Source organism: Physella acuta, unplaced genomic scaffold (assembly GCF_028476545.2).
Source record: "Physella acuta isolate Inbredline_101_S28 unplaced genomic scaffold, ASM2847654v3 ptg000366l, whole genome shotgun sequence".
In the NCBI taxonomy this organism is placed as follows: domain Eukaryota; kingdom Metazoa; phylum Mollusca; class Gastropoda; family Physidae; genus Physella; species Physella acuta.
In genome coordinates, this window is record NW_026731885.1 from 526,598 (window position 1) to 545,000 (window position 18,403).

General features: G+C 37.9%; 1 non-coding gene across 1 annotated transcript; it reads right to left on the reverse strand.

The window, feature by feature from the left end:
- Positions 1-341: 341 nt before the first annotated feature.
- Positions 342-413, reverse strand: Trnaq-uug (transfer RNA glutamine (anticodon UUG)). Its single transcript has one exon. It is a non-coding gene; the product is annotated as a tRNA-Gln (tRNA).
- Positions 414-18,403: the final 17,990 nt, after the last annotated feature.

Here is an 18,403-nt window from a genome sequence, read left to right on the forward strand (position 1 = left end):
ATGAGACATGTGATTAGCTTGACCTTTGTACTTTTCGATTGCTGATTGAGAGCACGTGATCAGATATTTTTGGTTTGAAGCGTAAAGATTCCTTAAAAAATAAAAATTCTGTTTTTCACTTTCGAAGAGCTGTTTTAGAAGTGTAAACACGAATATGCGTTAGATTGCACTAGGATGTGAATGTAAATGGCCGGTTAAAGAGTGCTAATCATTGCACTACGCAACAAAACAATCATTCAAGATCTGAAGTAATACGATAGCTAACATGATCTGTCAGCTGTCAGTAGCATTACTTAAATGTCGGACTTATACATTTACAAAATTTGCTAAAAATTTACTTCAGGTTCCACCGAGATTTGAACTCGGATCGCTGGATTCAAAGTCCAGAGTGCTAACCATTACACCATGGAACCCTCATATCTACGTCTTAGACTTGTAATATTTGTTTTATTAAGTTGTGTATTAGACTTGCATTTGTGGTAGATGAGTAGATTAATGTATTGCCTTTGCCTTTACTTCTTATTATTTTGCCATAACGAACACACTTTATTTATTATTACATTCTTATACAAGTAATTAATTCGGCTAATATTTATCTACTTTAAGTGGAATAGATTTGACCTATTTGCCTAAAATTCTTATCAGTGTCTTCTTTCTCTGCATTTTTATCCACCGCTTAAACTAGGCGATTACAAGAATCGAAACAACAAAAATAAATTAAACGCACAAATAGCAGAAATATAGTTATATATACCAACTGATAAAATATAACTTTGAACGCACCTAATATAACCCCCAAGCGTCAAGAAGTTGATTAAATATTTATTAATTAAAACGCAAGTATCGCCCCTTAAAACCTACAACAACGTAGGCCTATCATTGTATTATTTATAAAAAAAAAACGTAATATACATAGAGGTGCTTGTCCGATCCCCATGTATTCAACGAAATAATAAATTAATTATTTAATAATTTAAATTAAATACAATTTTCATTTATACTTCCATATCATACAACCAAGACGAAGAAATAAGGTCTATACTTTATCTGTTGAGTTTGTTGTTAATTCTTGGGGTATTTTTGTTGTTTTTTTTTAATTCTTTTGTTGCTCAATATTTTAAATTGTTGGTTCTATATATCATATGAGCTGTGATCATGGATATGAGTTGTAAACAAAAAAAAAACATGTTTTCATAACACATGCTGTCTACATACCGTTCCCATCAACACACGGTGTAAGCCTACTTTAAACGGCAGACAATAATAGTCCCACGGCAGTTCGCTATACAATCGTTTACTCTTCTCATACTTGGCGATAATGTACCCTTATTCGTTCGAATGAAATACAATAATTTCTTGGTTGTTCTAAAGACAGTTCAAACTTCTTGAACATTTTCAACAATTTTTGTTTTATTTTCGAAAAACCGATTCACTGATCAGGTAATGCATGAGTGTGTCAATTAGCAACGTAGAAATTTGTAATCAATTAACGTCTGAGGTACTTCAACTGAAGTGATGGGTACTTCAACCTTTTTAAAAAACATTCCTCCACAACATGTAAATACTTCATCGTCAAATTAGAGTGTTTGCGCATTTTAAGAATTATTATACTTATCGAAAAAAATTTCATGAAGTGTTTGCGCAGTTTAAGAATTAATATATTTTTCGGAATTTTTTTAGTGTCATGAATTAAACTAGGTTATTTCCCCTGTGGCTTTGCCAATGGATAAAAACACATGCGTTACTTCCCTTGAGTGCACTGCACACACGGGTGCACTGCCCTTGATACGCACTTGATAAAACGCACTTTTCGCCCCCCTGGCGAAGACAATTAAGAGCTGAGAAAGGGGGCGCCGAGTCGCCATTGTTTTGCACCGTAATCGTCACGTCTTTGTGGTTTCGATTCTCATCCACACCGCCCGTGTCAATATATTGCTTTGTTGTATTGTACTTGGTAATTGGATGATTAATCTCCCTTGAGTTGTGTGGCGGGCGGTATCGATTCCGGATATAGTTAGCAAAGCTGCTCTCATCGATACAATTGTTAGTGAGACTAAAATATCGATGTAAAGGTATCGATATATTTATGGTACAAGTGTTGCCTGCATATCAGTTTAAGCTTATAATCGATATTAATAGGCAGTTATTGATCAGTATATTTATAGGCAAGATAAACGCGAATTGTGTATAGAAAATATACATTTTGTTAAGAGAATGAGTTATTAAGAACACGACCGTATTACTTAGAGGGGTGTGTGATGGTGTGATCGAGGGGTAGAGTCTACGTCTGCTAGTCCAAAAGTCTCGAGTTTGTTGACGAGCTTGAGACAGACTAATATTTTTTTCGTGAAATTCTTGTCTGAGCCAACTCAGCTCTAACCGGTATCCAGCTAAACTTGGGTAAAGTAGTCAGCTGGGCACACCAGAGTTTCTGTATTATACCAGCTACAGATAGTAACAGGTCTAATACCTCTGTGTTTTGCTTCCTTTTGCTTTATAACATGGTCAAAATGTAATTACAAAAAAAATACTTTTAGTATTAGCAGACGTATTAGCACGAGGAAGGTCCACTTTTAGGTCTTGAACTCTCTGGCGCACAGGACACATTTTGAACTTGCCTAACATTTAAAAAACATTGACATACAACAATTTCTGAAGAGGAAACTTTTTTCTTTTGTTTTTCTAATATCCAAATTGATAAAATATACAAAATCAAACTCTAAAATAATTAATTTTTTTATTAAGAAAAAATAATCATGAAAATAATTTTGTTTAATGGAAGACGCCACATCATTATAACCTTTTATACAAAAATTAAACATTCTTTTCACAAAAGCGCTGATAGAATTTATAGAAAATTCTGTGAAATATTAATTTCTTAATCTATTCCAATTTTTTAAATTTCCTGACACCATCCGTCTGCTTACTCTTCACAGGCCTCAGGGCATCCAGGCAGTTCACGAGTACCGTCCCAGAACCCAGGGCCGCCATCTTCAGACCGGAAGTCGGAAATACGTCGCCGGGGGACCAATCACAGCAAGCCGTTTTTCTTGTTGGGGCGCCACCTGTCCCGAACGGCCTAAGGGCAGTAACTCCAGTAATCAGAAAGGATATTAGTAGAATCAACACTAACCAAGAAAGCAATTTGTGTAATGGAGGCGAAAACGAGATTAAATTTGAAAATGTCCTCACCGAGAGTAAAGCCACGCGGTGCCCCGGTCGGGATGTCCCCTCAGGACATAAGGACATCTCTGGTGCGACTGACTCCGGGGAGGACAGTAACAACAATAACGAGAACGCAGGCGAGTCGAAAAATGAAAAAACCGACGACGATTTCCGGCAAGACGAAACACACGTGTCACGCCAGATTCAACACGTGTACAATGACGTCACGAACACCGCCGCCATGTTTTTGAGGAACGATTCCTTGAGCGAAAGCTACGACGCAGGTTCGGAACCCGCGCATGACGATAAGGACGGATATGACGTTGATGACACGTACAAATGTCACGAGGGGAAAGATGGAAGCGGGGATGACATGGAGGATGAGGCGCACTGCGAGGAGGATGAGGGGATGGACAGAGAGAAGGAGATGGAGGAGATGGGCAAGAGAAAACAGAGGAGGTACCGAACGACCTTCACCAGCTACCAGCTGGAGGAACTCGAGAGGGCGTTTCAGAAGACTCACTACCCGGATGTCTTTACCAGGTAACTGCTGGGCTGTACCTACATTATATATATATATATATATATATATATATATATATATATATATATATATATATATATATATATATATATATATATATATATATATATATATATATATATATATATATATATATATATATATATATATATATATATATATATATATATATAAAATTTATTTATATTTACGTGTGTTTGTGTGTGTGTGTGTGTGCGTGAGTGAATGTGTGTGTGTGGATTTGTGTGTATAATTTCTATTTGTATGTATGTCTTACTGAAGGTTACTTAAAGAAGCTTCATTAAACTTGATGACATTAGAGATGATATCGGGGATTACATTTGATAAAGGCGACCCCTGCAGATAGCTCGAAAATACCCATCTCAAGCAAAGTGGTATATATATATATATATATATATATATATATATATATATATATATATATATATATATATATATATATATATATATATATATATATATATATATATATATATATATATATATATATATATATATATATATATATATATATATATATATATATATATATATATATAAAAGAGACATAGCTAGGCGAGAGAGTACGGGCGCCAAACGAGATAGAAAAGTAAAGTAAAAAGCTCATTATGAGCTGCATTACTGAATAATACACAGTCAAAGTTGAGAACATAAATTTTTACTTGGCTTTAAGAACTACATCAATTGTGTGATACTAAAAAGAGGGGGGGGGGCGTCAAATTTATAGTTCACCCCGGCACCGGAATGAGTTTCTACGCCCCTGTATATAACCCGTTTAATTTAGCAGTAGAAAATTGGAGACAAAGCCATAGTTTCACTCCAAAAAAAACAAAACAAAAAAACATGCTTCTACTTTTTCTTTATCAAGTAACAAAAGAAACCATGGATATGAGCAAAGGGTCAACGTATTAAAAACTGTTGCCGTCTCGCTAATGCCTAAATCGAAGAAAACAACAACAAACACCACCGTTTGCTCAACGGGAAGCCGAAAGTCAATTTGCCGGCTCCCTTTACCGGCTGCCTTTAATCGACGCGGGCAAATTTGATTCCTGTAGCCGGAACTCACGGTTGATGCTGTGTGCTTTGTTGTTGTTGTTTTTTTCTCTCCCTGTACAACCACAACCGCCATGTTTGTTTACCTTGACTACCGATGCACGCCTAGGGACGAGGTGGGTTTGGAACGACAAGGGACAGGCAAAAATCCGATTTCCTGAGCGAAAGCCGTTAAGACAATGCCGGTGGATTTCTTTGTCAGGGGAAGCACACAGTCCCTGCACGAGAAATCACAAGGCGACAACAAGATCAACAAAAACAGAACGAGGGAAAAAAACCTTTTAACCCGAGCAAGTCTTCGGACTATTTTGTTGACTGTCCCCCTGTTAAAATATGTCCGGGATTGTGTTAAATATCCGCCCTGGATTTACATTGTCCGGCGAAAGGGGGAAAAACTCTTCTGAAAGTTTTTAAAAGTTGAGAAGGTTTTAGAATAAACACGTTTAAAGCTGTAGAGATGGAGGGTTGTTTTAATGGATATGTGGGGGGGGGGGGTGGAGGGCAGGGGGAGAGTGATTGGATACAGACTAACATCAAATGTGACGAAGTGAGGTCGACATCCTGATGTTGTGGACTATTGGGGTCATCACCAAACATCCAATGGGGCATCAACGCCTGTACGTTCAGAACGTCGTTCAGCTTTTGACGGCTGGCAGTTCTGTGACGTAAACAAACAGTCGTGGCGCTGAAGGGGTTAAACGAGCGGACCTGAAGGGGTTAAATAACGAGCTGAGAGTGTTTGAATTGATAAATTAACATTGGAGCTAAATTTAAAAAATTATACCATTGGAGCTGAAAGAGCTAAACTATTGAAACTGAAAGGGTTTAATAAGGAACTAAAAGCGTTTGGATTAATAAATTAATTGTAGATTTTTTTAAAAAGTTACATCATTAGAGCTGAAAGGCTTAAATTAATTGTAGCTACATCTCACAGTCGCATGTTATTTTGTTAACTTGTTGGGTGAAAGGTGAAAAAAAAAATTTCGAGTTGTCCGAAAAGAAACTACTTTAATTATGTTTCAACTGCTCCAAACTTGTATCAACATTATACAAGGAAGTGTAATATATATGTATTAAAAAATAATAACTCAACCCTTCTTTCCGACCAAAATGCCAGTTGATTGTAAAGTGACGTTGTGTATCTATTTTGTCTTGGACAAAATAAGCTACCTTGCGCAATAAGCTGTAAAAAAATTATAGAGCTAAATAATTATAAACTTATATCCCCTTCAACACTAATAATTAAGAACGAAGAAGAAGAAAGAAGATAAACTTATACAATGTAAAAATCCTGGAAAATTTTGTTTTTGTCGGTTTTAAAGAAACAATTATTGTTGTGTCTTATGTGGGTTTAAACAGCGAAAATAAAATGATAATCAATATATTCTTGTGTCTAGTATCGTATGTGCATATAAACAGCGAAAATAAAATGATAATTAATATGTCTTGAATCTTATGTGGATTTAAAGAGCGAAAATAAAATGATATTAATATATCTTGTGTCTAGTATAATATGTGGATATAAACAGCAAAAATATGATATTTAATGTTTCCCCAGGGAGGAGCTGGCAATGAGGATTGATTTGACCGAGGCTAGAGTTCAGGTAGGTTCTATCTTAGGTTAAAAGACATGTTTCTTACCTGCGATTTTACGTATATGTGTTTTAGTGCTTTGTCACGTATTGTAGGGGGTAGAGTTCTTTTTTAATAAAAAGACGAACAAATAATCTATTTGGAATTATCTTTCTTAAAGTAAATATACTTACAGCTCAATATTATTTTTTTACAAGATCTCACTTTCTTAAATGGGAAGGACCAATTTCTGTGTTTATTCGTTTCGCTTAGTGCTGTAAAATCGTATTTTTTAAAATGAATAATGGAATGTGTGTGCGTAACGTGACTGTATCAAAGCTGCGAAACGAAATATAAATCCCACTTTCTAATTCGATCAAACTGCTCCCTCTAATTAACCGCGCTAAACACGGGAAATGTCTTACCCGACCCCGTCGCGAAACTCCCTCCCCGGTCGCCAAACCCCGCGCGTCGAGTTTTGCGGTGTCATTTAATAGCCCGGGTCAATTGTAAGCCATTATGCTCTTAATAAATTACGGCTATGACATGTTTTTTTAAACGCTTCTCTATGTAAAAACGGTTGTGTGTAATACAATCCCGCGATCTAGGATAAAAGTTGGAGTAAGGCAAATGTAATGAACACTAGACCGACAAGTGAGCGTTACTTGAGAAAAAATACGGGACCCCCCATAAAATATTGACTCGGTATTTCAACGCGGGGAATAAAAGTTGAAAATATTATACTTTCCAATTAAAAACCTTTCAAGATGTTGAATTTTTAGAAAGTATTATGTGTAAGAAGTTGACGCTGTTGAAAAAAATAAATGTATTGACATTGAGAAGTTTTTGAAAGGGACTTGAGTGAAGTTTGGCGGTAAGAGTCGTTTTGGTTTTTAGTGTTCCGCATACAAAGCAGGGCAAGGGACTAGCCAGGACTGAATGTGTGAGGGGTGGGGGGTTTTAATGTCAGGGTGAGGGTTTTTTTTGGGAGTGATTGCAAGTTGTTGAGAACTTGAGGAGGGTTTTGAAAAGCTTTTAACTGCGGTGGGGGAGCTTAAAATGTGGGGTGGCTCATGTGAGTTAAACTTGTGGTCATAGATTAGGGACGGCTGTTAAAGGGGTGTCGTTTTTCATTTGTCTTTATTGATGTTGGCATTATTTTTAATTACAAACGCGGAGTTGTTTATTATGTTATGTGTATTACGTTTTGTTTACACAACAAACTATATAACATATAATTCGTGCAGCAACTTAAAGTATACATGGATTATGTAGGTGAAATTAACATAAAGATACACACTTCCGTTACAAAAAAGTAGATAAAACACGATACATTTATATTTACATACATATTTTAAACGTTAGATCATTATTATTATATTATGTGGTAAGTTTGTGCAGTGTTCCTTCCAGGCATCTCTGGGGGGGGGGGGGGGGAGACTTACGAAAAAAATCTACCGCCCCCCATCCTAAACGAAATGGAATTTATATACAAAATATATACTTTTAACAGTGCCCGACCCCCGCCCCCCCCCCCCCCCCGAAAATTTGTGTTCGCCACCCCCCACCCCCCCCCCTCGGAAAATGTCTGGAAGAAACACTGAGTTTGTGATAGTGGAAAAGGACTACTTTTTTACAACTTGTATTTTCTTTCCAACCAGGTTTGGTTTCAAAATCGACGAGCAAAATGGCGTAAGAAAGAGAAGGTCGGAGGTCAAAGCAATCCGTTCAACCCCTACCCCCCGGGGCTGGGGATCATGACCAGGGGCATATTAGCTCCACCCCCTGGACCTCATCTACACCACCCTCACCACCCCCACCCCGCGAGCTATTCTGACCTGCTACTCAAAACCTACGAGAACACGATGATGTCGCGGTACGGGATGACGTCACACATGACCCACTTCGGCCCCGGGGGGTTCTACTCCCCCGCGGCGTTCTCCTCCCTGGGACTATCGACGCCCGGGGGCATCGCTGCCATGCGGACTTTGAACCCTCTCTCCTTGTCCCTCCCGCCCCCGGGATCGTTCCAGCATCTTCTGGCGAGCATGACGTCATCGGCCCTCAAAGCCAGACAAAACGTGGAAGTGACGTCATTGTCGCCGCCATCCACCCCTGTCACCACGTGTTCCAAGACAACCACGCCCTCCCCCGTCCACGACCCGGAAGTGGCTGGCCGCAGGTCCGCAGCGACCCCGACATCCCCGGACTCCAGCCAGGAGGAGGACCGGCGGGCCATGCTGCTTCCTGTGGTCAAAGGAGACATGCGCAGTACGAGCATCGCGTCTTTACGCCTCAAGGCCAGGGAGCATCAGATGAGACTAGGGGCTGATAACTGCAGCCGCATTGTGTACTAGGTCACTCAAGGTGTGTACTAGGTCAGTCGAGGTGTGTACTAGGTCAGGCGAGGTGTGTACTAGGTCAGTCAAGGTGTGTACTAGGTCAGGCGAGGAGTGTACTAGGTAAGTCAAGTTGTGTACTAGGTCAGGCGAGGAGTGTACTAGGTCAGTCGAGGTGTGTACTAGGTCAGTCAAGGTGTGTACTAGGTCAGTCAAGGTGTGTACTAGGTCAGTCGAGGTGTGTACTAGGTCAGTCCAGGTGTGTACTAGGTCAGTCAAGGTGTGTACTAGGTCAGTCAAGGTGTGTACTAGGTCAGTCAAGGTGTGTACTAGGTCAGTCAAGTTGTGTACTAGGTCAGGCGAGGAGTGTACTAGGTCAGTCAAAGTGTGTACTATGTGAGAAGAGGTGTGTATTAGGTCAGTCGAGGTGTGTACTAGGTCAGGCGAGTGTGTACTAGGTCAGTCTAGGTGTGTACTAGGTCAGTCAAGGTGTGTACAAGGTCATCGACTGGTATACAAGATAATTGAAATTTCCTGCTATGTTACCTGAATTGTGTACTAAATCAGTTGCAATATATACAAGTACAAATAAAATTGTGTAGGCCATCTAAGTCCAATACATTGTATACAGCAAGACCATTTAAGTACAATCAGTATATACTACGTCATTACATATTTATGACTTGCTTATGTAACATGGCATGCACAACTAAAAATGTGTATTTGTAACAAAAAGACAATCAATAAGTTTTGCCTAAACTGTTAATCAAAATAATTAATTTCTGTATGCCTATGTTAGGCGTGTAATTCGGCGTGTAAGTTAATTTATATATTGTAGGTTTACTTGGGTTAGTTTTGTGAGCTACAGGATCGACATCTCAATGGCATTAAACAAAATGGTGCGTTGTAAAGCAACCAATCAAACGAGGGCGTGATTTGGTATTCATCATCACGTGACCTGTTACCTGGCAACCCATTTGTCCACATGCCAGATATACCTGTTATAGGTCAGCAAAAGACGGTGGATTCCCCAGGGTTAGACTATACAAAATATCAGTGCAATAGGGAGTGAAATACGGTCAAGGGGGGGGGGGGGGCGAGGGTCGACCCGGGGGGGGGGGGTGATGTAAGAAATACAAGTGTAGATATATTGAAATTTAATTTTTTTTAAAATTGCTACTACGTTGATGAACACTATTAATGTGAACCAGATTACAGCCTGAATTGTCGAAACGAATGTGCTGAAATTTTTAGATGACCCGAACGGAAATAAATTAATGCAAAATTTTTTAAGTAACCCTTTGAAGAAATATTTTAAAGATTAAATTAAATATTAGCCAACCGTTTCAGACATAAATTTGATAGATTAATTTCTTATTTTAATTTGGGATTCTGAAATACTGGCTTTGTTTATTTCAACACTTCTTGTGTTGGGAACTACAGACTACAAACCCATGCATGCATTGACAGTAACCATTGAAATGTTTATATAAAGTACACCTTACATTCTATATAATATACCCAAGATTTTTTAAAAATTGATATGTAAATTTGTACATATGAATTCTGTTCAAAATGTTTTAGAGAGTATTTATTTCTTTTTTAACAAACGACATTCATGTAAATAAATAGAGATTGTGTTTCAAAAAAGTGTGAAATCCTTTTTATTTTTTAAAAATTGCGTTGTTGTTGATTTCGTTTATTTATTTTTCTCGCACTGGGTAATAAAAAACCTGTGTGGTTTGAAACATAAGTTATATATTATGATAGTTCAATGCGAGTAGGTCTATACAAAAAGCAGCTTGAAAAGACGAGAGGTTAGAGCGATGTAATCGAGGGATAGAGTGGGAATGTGGTGTACAGAGTTTCAAACTTTGTAGGAATTTCTGGTTCGGTGGAGTGACGTAGGTATTTGACGTAAGTCATTGGTGAGTGATTTAAGACCAAGTTACCTGGATAAAGCATTGCTCTACGATTTAAGTAGATAAAATTGATGAGTTAATTTTGGTTGGGATGAATGTGGTGGACATAGAGGCCCCAACATAAGTTGGTCCGCCCAGCACTTGCACACTAAATAATCTGCGGAGGTTTCCTATACAAACGGGTCTACTGTTGTCTAAAGACTGTCTAGGGAACCTGGGTGTCTAAAAATGTCTAGGTACCCTGGATGTCTAGAAACTATTTTAGGCACCCTGGGAGTGTGTAAAATAGGACCCTGGCTGTCTAGACACTGTTAAGGGGCCCTAGATGGCAAGACACTGTCTATGGACCGCGGGAATCTAAACATTTTTAAGGAGCTTTGGGTCTTATGGTTTTAATCCAACCCTGCCTGAACACATGTGTGTACATTACACAGAGGTATTTATATACACAGAGGTATTGATATACACAGAGGTATTGATATACAGAGGTATTGATATACACAGTGGTATTGATATACAGAGAGGTATTTATATACACAGAGGTATTGATATACACAGTGGTATTGATATACACAGAGGTATTGATATACAGAGGTATTGATATACACAGTGGTATTGATATACACAGAGGTATTGATATACACAAAGGTATTGATATACACAGAGGTATTGATATACACAGAGGTATTGATATACACAGAGGTATTGATATACACAGAGGTATTGATATACACAGTGGTATTGATATACAGTTACTGATATACACAGTGGTATTGATGTACACAGAGGTATTGATATACACAGAGGTATTGATATACACAGAGGTATTGATATACACAGTGGTATTGATATACAGTTACTGATATACACAGTGGTATTGATATACACAGAGGTATTGATATACACAGTGGTATTGATATACAGTTACTGATATACACAGTGGTATTGATGTACACAGTGGTATTGATGTACACAGAGGTACTGATATACACAGAGGTATTGATATATACAGAGGTACTGATATACACAATGGCAGGGGCGTAGCGAGGGGGGGGGGGCGGGGGGTGCGGACCGCACCGGGTGACACCATTTAGGGGGGTGACACCAAGGCAAAAAATAGCAAAATATATAGAGAAAAACTTGAGGGGGTGGTGCAAATCGAAAGTTTGAGGGGGGGGGAATCGAAAACTTGAGGGGGGTGCAAATCGAAAGTTTGAGGGGGGGGGGGTGCAAATCGAAAACTTGAAAGTTTATCCCCGGGAAGGGTCGCTACGTCTCAGGGGGGGGGTGACACCATTAAGTGCCGCACCGGGTGACACCCGACCTCGCTACGCCACTGCACAGTGGTATTATATACACAGAGGTATTGATATACACAGTGGTATTGATATACACAAAGGTATTGATATACACAAAGGTATTGATATACACAGTGGTATTGATATACACAGAGGTATTGATATACACAGAGGTATTGATATACACAGAGGTATTGATATACACAAAGGTATTGATAAATAATCAGATACACGTTTATGACTGCCCACGATCACAAATTTTGCTAAACTCTACTTCACCTAACCAGACTAATTTTTACGATAGCTTAACACATGGTATGTATTGGGGGGGGGGGGGGGAGACTCTATTGAATTGGCCTCCGCATCTTTGTACACAACAATAAACTCACAAAAAGACTGCAACACTTTTGTCAAACATTTCAAATCTTCTTACCCACAATTTTTTTTACTTTAACCAGTTTGTTTTTTCAATGTTAGACGTAGGGATCAGCTTTGTTGTGGGTCCTTCAACCACCCCCACTTTGCCACCGGTAATGGACGAATTAAACTAACATCAAACGCCAACTTGGCAAGTAAAACTATCCCTACTGGCACGTTGCTAATCGAATTGAAGAAAGAGTTTAACCTTTGTGTGGCTGATACTCTCAGCATCTCTCAACCAAGGCCAACCAGATTTGAAGCTGCATGGAGAATTTGTAGGATATTAACGCCCCTAATCCTCTTAGAAATTAGAGAATTCTCTTTTTTTAAAAAGGGTTTGTCTCGAAAGATATTCATAGCTAAAATAAAACATCACGTAGTGTATAATCAGGCCGGAACATTAGAAAACCATGACAAGACAATTCATATGAGTATTAAAAAAAATTATGATCAAGTTACATACAATCTGACCTTTGAGTTTAATAATACAAGACAAGTGCCAACCTGTGACCTAGGACTATAGCCTACTCTAGGGTTGTGGGAGATTTAGAAGAGAGAGAAAGAAAGATTTAAAAAACAAAGTATACTTTGACAAGCATATAGCTGACCACACTATCTCTTCATATGCCGAGGTTACAGATACAGGTGAACTCTACTTCACTTGCATATGGACCGTCAGGTTCGGAACGAGAATTTTATTTTACACATTTTATATATTTATAAATATGTACTTGTTAAATGTGTATTTATTGATATATGTCATTACTAAGCTAAGAACAGAGCAACAAGTTATCTATGGACTATTTATACCCTCCAAGTTTAAAACAACGGAAAACAAACACAAAGAAATAGTACTACAAGATACTTTCAGATAAAGTTTATCCATAATAGGAAGGATGTTGTGAGCAATACAGTCGCAGACACGCATAAAATAATTCTTTGAAAAATATATTTGCAATATATCTAGTGCCACTGCTAGAAGAAGGTGTGTGTGTGTGGGGGGGGGGGGGGGGGGGGTTAGTAAGTATAGTATAGTGCTGACCACACTAACCCTGCTATGTCAAGGTCACCTGACCAATAGAAAGGGCATTCTTCTATTCTAGGATATTGTGGAACGGTGTGGTCGAGTAGACGAACCAACTGTTACTTACTGAAGGTGATTTCTCGGGTTTTGTTAATTGGGCTCTATATTTCTTGACGTCACTGACTAGTTGATACGAAGGACTGATTTCACGCAACGTCACATTAGGGGAACTTCACATTTTTAATGTTTTGTTAAACTTCATAATTTTAATGTCATGTCAGGGGAACTTCACATTTTTAATGTAAACTTTACATTTTAATGTCTTGTCAGGGAACCTTCACATTCTGAATGCTGTTTTAAAAATACACCACCCCTGCGTGAAGAATAAAACACCTTTTATAAATATCACAACTTGTGTTGAGAATTTAAGCTGTTTAACTTTCCCAAAGAACACAAGATTATTTCAAACATCATGTTTGGAAACAACCAGCTATTACGGCTATTGCTGGTCCTAACACCTTGATGTTAAGTGAATCAAGTCTTAAAATAAAGCAAATATTTTCCCCCCACGAATTTATTTTTCCGTGGGAATATCAGTTCACTTGTCTCGGCCAGGGAAAAGAAAAAAATAAGAAAGGACTTAAAAGTGGATAGTCTGTGAGACTGGCGATGGAAGGGATTTAAGACGGCGAGTTAAAACAAATCGGGGATAATCTTTTAATCACCCGGCAAACACTCGCCCATTGGCCAGACTTTCATGCCGTTTGACCCCGGTGTTTGCCGGTTATGATAACGAGGCCGGAGCGATAACAAAATTGTCTGCAGTCAAACTCACCAAGGACCTGCGACGGCGCAGGCAAACAGTGAATGGGGACACGGTGTAAACACAAACACAACACCGGAATAGTTTTCGTCTGTAAAACACATTATTCTCGAGATATATTTTGGAGATAGAAAACGTCTGTCGTAAATATTTAAAAATAGGCATGCATTTATAATTTGATAACTTCTTAAGTTTTATTTTTACTTTTGTGCGTGTTTTTAAACTTAAATCAAGCGGGAGTGATCTCCCCTAAACTTTCTCGAATATTGTTATATAACACTACCGGGGATGGCAACTCGGGATATAGACATTATTTTTTATTAAATTTTTAAATACTTAAGCTTTTAAAAATACAGTAGAATGTAATAGTGTGGAAAATTAATACTTTATAAATTCATATGCGTTTTTTTCCGGTCACAGGAAATTACTCAAAATTTGAAAGAAAATAGAGAATTAGATCTTTTACTTATATGTGAAATTTCGTCTATCAAAACCAGCACTCGTTATAGGCTTTTGAAAAACGAAAGTAAAATAAGTTCCCATTCCGGTTACCGGAAATCGTCAAAACGTTGATACAGAACTACAAATTTGATATCATACTTATATATGAAATTGCATCAACCTAACTGTAACAAATTGTACAGTCCAGTTTTTCCTATTCGATGACGTGTAAAAGTTCGAGATTTTGATAAATCTGGTTTTAGAATTTTTGCCCGATTAAAATAAGTCCACAATACTCCGTAAATAATGAAGTATTCTGGTGTAAAACGACGAAAACTGTCAAAATTTCATGTGATTTTTGTGCACGATTACAATACTTCCTCTATACTCAGTATACGAGAAAGCAAAAAAGGATGTAATAACAAGCTATTTAAATAGTAGTGTATCATTATATTATTAAAGAAAATATTTTATTTTTCTCCTTTTTAGTGCAACCTTACATACAACTTTTCATTAAAACGCTTTTTATGCATTTTTTTAGTCCTAAGATTTCATTGCTGTTTAATGATTTACAGCGAAGACCTATGATAATTTATATTTAATGTTCATCAGCTCACGTTAAAAAAATAATCACTAATCTTTAAATTAAAACACCCTGATCTTTTCCTTTAATTATTGTTACCTTATAAAAACTATACAGATAATATTTATTTAGAACTAATCAAGTTTACTCGCTGCTCATTTTTTTAAAAATTGGTTATTTAATGACATCGATAGCACTTTAAAACAAAGTATTTCAACAACGTAAAACAAAATATTTTTACAAGAATATTAGGAAACGTTTTTAACAGTTTTCACTACATTTTTAATATGTTTAAACTAAATATTTTAAGCCAACATAAAACAAATAAGTTATTGTAATTACGCGCAGAGTTTTAACACATCTTTAGATACATCATTAACATATTGGAATTCAGCTTTACACCCGTACAAAAATGAAACTGTTAAAAGCGTAAGCAAATGTTTTTTAACAGCTTGCTCAAGAATTTCTGATCGAGAAAGTATCGTATTTTTAAAAGCTGGGAGGAGTTTAGCATATTTAAGCGTCGATGTCTGGGTTTCAATATGCCATCTCTGTTTTCGCTCTTTACAAATATTTTAAAACATCCATCAAAAGGTTGGGATCTATTTTCAATTCAGTCTCGGTTTTCGCTTTTTTCTTCTTTCCTAAAAAAAAAATCTCAAATTGAATTCGTGGGAAATATCAACAATTTGAGACGGGTTCAAAATCAAAACAAGCAAAAAGAAAAGTCCTCGAATACCCCACGGGGATATCGGAACTAGCAAGGGCGGTAATGTAAAGTAATTTTTGTGGTCGGGGCGGAAGAACTCAAATTGATATCCAAAAGCGCATCTCACTGACGTAACTCGCCTCGCGACGATTGGCGCCTCATTATGAAAAATCTCCACTTGCTTGAAGAAGAGGACTGGAGATGTTTGGACAGCATTACTTCCCCTTTGTGGGGCCACCGCGTGTACACAAACGCCATTTTTCCCACGTCCCCCCCTTCCATCCTGTCAGTCGGCCATCTCTTCATTCGTTACCCATCCATCCTCGATTATCTTCTATCCCCCTTCAATTTTACAAATAAAATAAAGTACATTGAATACATCCCTCCCCCCTCACCCCCCGTCCCGGCACACTCAACCCCTCTCTCAGCCAACCACCAACAGATCTTGAACCTCCAAAAAAAAATCTTGAAACGAAACCCCTCCAATCAATTTTCCCCCGCTTAAAAAAAATCGATCCCTGCCCAGACAACAAGACGTTTTTTTTGATCTTCCAAGACGCGAACAATAGCGAACCCACCCTTAGCTGTAAAAAGCGAAACACTCTGCAAACACAGAAACAAAAACCCTCGCATCGCCCCTCTGTTGTGTCCGTGTTTGTTCAGTCTCCATCCACTGCGAACCTCCGAGACGGATTATTCATTTCATTAAATAAACGAGCCAATCGATAGGTCAGGCTTTGAGCGGCACGTGACACAACACAAGCATATACCCCGGATGGCAAATGATAGCCATAAATTATTTAAAGTGCCTAAATATCAGACGGTGATGCGAGGTGGGACGACGGAAAATTTCGCTCACAAATGACGGGATTTGTTTTCTCGTTCAACTCTCGTATATAAATAATTACATTGGCGAGATTTAGAGTTTGATCGAGAATATTCGATATTTGATTAGTCTCGGAGATTAGTAATTAGAATCGTGTAATGTCTTCTCGCATTAAATCACATATAAAAACGAATTTATAATTAAAGGAGAGGGTTACGTAATCAGTGGATATCAGGTTTTAGAGAACATATTGAGGAATATTTCAATATTTTAAAATATATAAAGTGGTCAGGAAATACTTGGCGGGGGGGGGGGGGGAGATGTTCTTGGATTTTTTAAAAACAAAGATAAGATCTTATAATATTTAGATACAGTGGCGTAGCGAGGTCGGGTGTCACCCGGTGCGGCACTTAATGGTGTCACCCCCCAGAGGCGTAGAAACCCTTTCCGGGGACAAACTTTCAAATTTTCGATTTGCACCCCCGCCCTCAAACTTTCGATTTGCACCCCCCCCCCTCAAACTTTTGATTTGCACACCCCCACCCCCTAAAACTTTCGATTTGCACCCCCCTTCAAGTTTTTCTCTATATATTTTGCGATTTTTTGCCTTGGTGTCACCCCCCTAAATGGTGTCACCCGGTGCGGTCCACACCCCCCACCCTCGCTACGCCTCTGTTTAGATATGATTTGTAAATTTCTCTTGACCTTGTACTCAGCCTGTGTATTGAAACACCTGCAGCAGTACATTTTATTTTGACACATTGCCATTTTTCTTAATGTTGTCTCTCAATCCGACCTAGCTCAGTAGATCTCATGCTTTTCTTATTCTCAGTCATAATGTACCATACCTACCACATTCTAGATACACAAACGATACGTCTACTTTTTTTTAAAGACAATGTTGTGAAAACATATCACAACAACGAGTTACTTGCCTGCTGTCTTGAGCGAGCAACTATTGAGGGCATATGCCCAGGGACAAGGGCATAAATACACTAGATAAAATGCGTGCCATTTAATTAAACTCTGGAACTGTGTGCTTGATCGGTCATACAAGAATAATTATCTGTGTTTTTAATTTGATATTAATCATTGCATATTTATAGTTTTACAATACATCTCTTTTTTGATAATCAATAGCTTCATATTCTATGTCATCTACATATATTCTCTACTGCAAAGATGTCTCCTGACTTAAAGTTAAAAATTAGTGCTTTGTCTTGTCTATATTGTTTTTTTTTGTCAAGTATTTTATATTTTCATGTCTAGATTGTACTTTGTCTTGTTTAACCGTGAGCTCCAAGACTGGATTCCATCTTATGCCCTATGGTAGTGAATGTCTTCAGCGGAACTCCTGGACGCACATAAACTCTTTGGACATGAACTTTACTGGGCGTTAACTCAACTGGATGTGTTACTATTTTGACATGAACCCCTGGACATAGACTCATTGGGCATAAGCCCACTTAAACATGAACCCCGTGGAAAATACCCCCACCCCTCTCTCTTTAGAAATAAAACCTTGGTCATAATCTTTAAGAGTTTTATAGCAGAGATGAACTAACAAATTAACAATTTCAATGTATATGTTCTCTATATAACTATGTTAATGGGTCTAAATTGTATCAAAATTTAACTACCGACAAAAAAAACTATTTAGCAG